Here is a 5,000-nt window from a genome sequence, read left to right on the forward strand (position 1 = left end):
CTAACCCTAACCCGAACCCTAACACTATCCTGGGCAAAGCCATAACCCTAACCCTAACCCTAACCCTAACGCTAACATTATCCAGGGCAGAGCCAGAAACCCAACCCTAACCCTAACCCTAACCCTAACCCTAACACTATCCTGGGCAAAGCCATAACCCGAACCCTAACCCTAACCCTAACCCTAACCCTAACCCTAACCCTAACACTATCCTGGGCAGAGCAATAACCCTATCCCTAACCCTAACCCTAACCCTAACCCGAACCCTAACACTATCCTGGGCAAAGCCAAAACCCGAACCCTAACCCTAACCCTAACCCTAACCCTAACCCTAACACTATCCTGGGCAGAGCAATAACCCTAACCCTAACCCTAAGCCTAACTCTAACCCTAACCCAAACACTATCCTGGGGAGAGCAATAACCCTAACCCTAACCCTAACCCTAACCCTAACCTATCCCTAACCCTAACACTATCCTGGGAAAAGCCATAACCCTAACCCTAACCCTAACCCTAACCCTAACCCTAACCCTAACCCTAACACTATCCTGGGCAGAGCAATAACCCTAACCCCAACCCTAACCCTAACATTATCCTGGGCAGAGCCAAAAACCTAACCCTAACCCTAACCCTAACCCTAACCCTAACCCTAACACTACCCCTAAGCCCAAGCCTAACCCTCACCCTAACACTATCCTGGGCAAAGCCATAACTCTAACACTAACCCTAATCCTAACCCTAACCCTAACCCTAACACTATCCTGGGCAAAAACATAACCCTAACCCTAACCCTAACCCTAACCCTAACCCTAACCCTAACCCTAACACTATCCTGGGCAGAGCAATAACCCTAACCCTAACCCTAACCCTAACCCTAACCCTAACCAGAAACCTAACACTATCCTGGGCAAAGCCATAACCCTAACCCTAAACCAAACCCTAACCCTAACACTACCCCTAAGCCCAACCCTAACCCTCACCCAAACACTATCCTGGGCAAAGCCATAACTCTAACCCTAACCCTAAACCTTACCCTAACTCTAACCCTAACTCTAACCGTAACCCTAACCCTAACATTATCCAGGGCAGAGCCACAAACCTATCCCTAACCCTACCCTAACCCTAACCCTAACCCTAACCCTAACCCTAACACTATCCTGGGCAGAGCAATTACCCTAACCCTAACCCTACCCCTAAGCCTAAGCCTAACCTTAACCCTAACACTATTCTGGGCAAAGCCATAACCCTAACCCTAACCCTAACCCTAACCCTAACACTATTCTGGGCAAAGCCATAACCCTAACCCTAACCCTAACCCTAACACTATTCTGGGCAAAGCCATAACCCTAACCCTAACCCTAACCCTAATCCTAACCCTAATCCTAACACTATCCTTGGCAGAGCCATAACCCTATCCCTAACCCTAACCCTAACCCTAACCCTAACACTATCCTGGGCAAAGCCATAAACCCAAACACTAACCCTAACCCTAACCCTAACCCTAACCCTAACCCTAACCCTAACCCTAACACTATCCTGGGCAGAGCAATAACCCTAACCCTAATCCTAAGCCTAACTCTAACCCTAACCCAAACACTATCATGGGGAGAGCAATAACCCTAACCCTAACCCTAACCCTAACCTATCCCTAACCCTAACACTATCCTGGGCAAAGCCATAACCCTAACCCTAACCCTAACCCTAACCCTAACCCTAACCCTAACCCTAACACTATCCTGGGCAGAGCAATAACCCTAACCCTAACCCTAACCCCAACCCTAACCCTAACATTATCCTGGGCAGAGCCAAAAACCTAACCCTAACCCTAACCCTAACCCTAACACTACCCCTAAGCCCAAGCCTAACCCTCACCCTAACACTATCCTGGGCAAAGCCATAACTCTAACACTAACCCTAACCCTAACCCTAACCCTAACACTATCCTGGGCAAAAACATAACCCTAACCCTAACCCTAACCCTAACCCTAACCCTAACCCTAACACTATCCTGGGCAGAGCAATAACCCTAACCCTAACCCTAACCCTAACCCTAACCCGAAACCTAACACTATCCTGGGCAAAGCCATAACCCTAACCCTAAACCAAACCCTAACCCTAACACTACCCCTAAGCCCAAGCCTAACCCTCACCCAAACACTATCCTGGGCAAAGCCATAACTCTAACCCTAACCCTAAACCTTACCCTAACTCTAACCCTAACTCTAACCGTAACCCTAACCCTAACATTATCCAGGGCAGAGCCACAAACCTATCCCTAACCCTAACCCTAACCCTAACCCTAACCCTAACCCTAACACTATTCTGGGCAAAGCCATAACCCTAACCCTAACCCTAACCCTAACCCTAACCCTAACACTATTCTGGGCAAAGCCATAACCCTAACCCTAACCCTAACCCTAATCCTAACCCTAATCCTAACACTATCCTTGGCAGAGCCATAACCCTATCCCTAACCCTAACCCTAACCCTAACCCTAACCCTAACACTATCCTGGGCAAAGCCATAAACCCAAAAACTAACCCTAACCCTAACCCTAACCCTAACCCTAACCCTAACCCTAACCCTAACACTATCCTGGGCAGAGCAATAACCCTAGCCCTAACCTTACCACTAAGCCTAAGCCTAACCTTAACCCTAACACTATTCTGGGCAAAGCCATAACCCTAACCCAAATCTAACGCTAACCCTAACCCTAACCCTAACCCTAACCCTAACCCTAGCCTTAACCCTATCCCTAACATGATCCTGGGCAGAGCCATAACCCTAACACTAACACTAACCCTAACCCTAATCCTAACATTATGCTGGGCAGAGCCACAATCCTAACCCTAACCCTAACCCTATCCCGAACCCTAACACTATCCTGGGCAAAGCCATAACCCTAACCCTAACCCTACCCTAACCCTAACCCTAACCCTAACACTACCCCTAAGCCCAAGCCTAACCCTAACCCTAACACTATCCTGGGCAAAGCCATAAACCTAACCCTAACGCTAAACCTAAACCTAACCCTAACCCTAACCCTAACCCTAACCCTAACCCGAACATTCTCCTGGGCAGAGCCAAAAACCTAACCCTAACCCTAACCCTAACCCGAACCCTAACACTATCCTGGGCAAAGCCATAACCCTAACCCTAACCCTAACCCTAACCCTAACCCTAACACTAACCCTAACCCTAACACTATCCTGGGCAAAGCCATAACTCTAACCCGAACCCTAAACCTTACCCTAACCCTAACCCTAACCCTAACCCTAACCCTAACATTATCCAGGGCAGAGCCAGAAACCTATCCCTAACCCTAACCCTAACCGTAACCCTAACACTATCCTGGGCAAAGCCATAACCCGAACCCTAACCCTAACCCTAACCCTAACCCTAACGATAACACTATTCTGGGCAGAGCAATAACCCTAACCCTAACCCTAAGCCTAACTCTAACCCTAACCCTAACACTATCCTGGGGAGAGCAATAACCCTAACCCTAACCCTAACCCTAACCCTAACCCTAACACTATCCTGGGCAAAGCCATAACCCTAACCCTAACCCTAACCCTAACCCTAACCCTAACACTATCCTCGGCAGAGCAATAACCCTAACCCTAACCCTAACCCTAACCCTAACACTACCCCTAGGCCCAAGCCTAACCCTCACCCTAACACTATCCTGGGCAAAGCCATAACCCTAACACTAACCCTAACCCTAACCCTAACCCTAACACTATCCTGGGCAAAGCCATAACCCTAACCTTAACCCTAACCCTAACCCTAACCCTAACACTATCCTGGGCAGAGCAATAACCCTAAACCTAACCCTAACACTAACCCTAACCCTAACCCGAACCCTAACACTATCCTGGGCAAAGCCATAACCCTAACCCTAACCCTAACCCTAACCCTAACCCTAACACTAGCCCTAAGCCCAAGCCTAACCCTCACCCTAACACTATCCTGGGCAAAGCCATAACTCTAACCCTAACCCAAAACCTAACCCTAACCCTAACCCTAACCCTAACCCTAACCCTAACCCGAACCCTAACCCTAACATTATCCAGGGCAGAGCCACAAACCTATCCCTAACCCTAACCCTAACCCTAAACCTAACACTATCCTGGGCAGAGTAATAACCCTAACCCTAACCCTAAACCTAACCCTAACCCTAACATTATCCTGGGCAGAGCCAAAAACCTAACCCTAACCCTAACCCTAACCCTAACCCTAACACTACCCCTAAGCCCAAGCCTAACCCTCACCCTAACAAAATCCTGGGCAAAGTCATAACCCTAACACTAACCCTAATCCTAACCCTAACCCTAACACTATCCTGGGCAAAGCCATAAACCTAACCCTAACCCTAACCCTAACCCTAACCCTAACCCTAACACTATCCTGGGCAGACCAATAACCCTAACCCTAACCCTAACCCTAACCCTAACCCTAACCCTAACCCTAACACTATCCTGGGCAAAGCCATAACCCTAACACTAACCCTATCCCTAACCCTAACCCTAACACTATACTGGGCAGAGCAATAACCCTAACCCTAACCCTAACCCTAACCCTAACCCTAACCATAACCCTAACACTATCCTGGGCAGAGCAATAACCCTAACCCTAACCCTAACCCTAACCCTAACCCTAACCCTAACACTATCCTGGGCAAAGCCATAACCCTAACACTAACCCTATCCCTAACCCTAACCCTAACACTATACTGGGCAGAGCAATAACCCTAACCCTAACCCTAACCCTAACCCTAACCCTAATCATAACCCTAACACTATCCTGGGGAGAGCAATAACCCTAACCCTAACCCTAACCCTAACACTATCCTGGGCATAGCAATAATGCTCAACCTAACTCTAACCCTAACCCTAACCCTAACACTATCCTGGGAAAAGCCAAAACCCTAACCCTGACCCTAACCCTAACCGTAACACTATTCTGGGCAAAGCCATAACCCTAAACCTAACCCTAAC

Source organism: Myotis yumanensis, unplaced genomic scaffold (assembly GCF_028538775.1).
Source record: "Myotis yumanensis isolate MYYU_CA2020_CCGP unplaced genomic scaffold, mMyoYum1.0.hap1 SCAF_3, whole genome shotgun sequence".
Classification (NCBI taxonomy): domain Eukaryota; kingdom Metazoa; phylum Chordata; class Mammalia; order Chiroptera; family Vespertilionidae; genus Myotis; species Myotis yumanensis.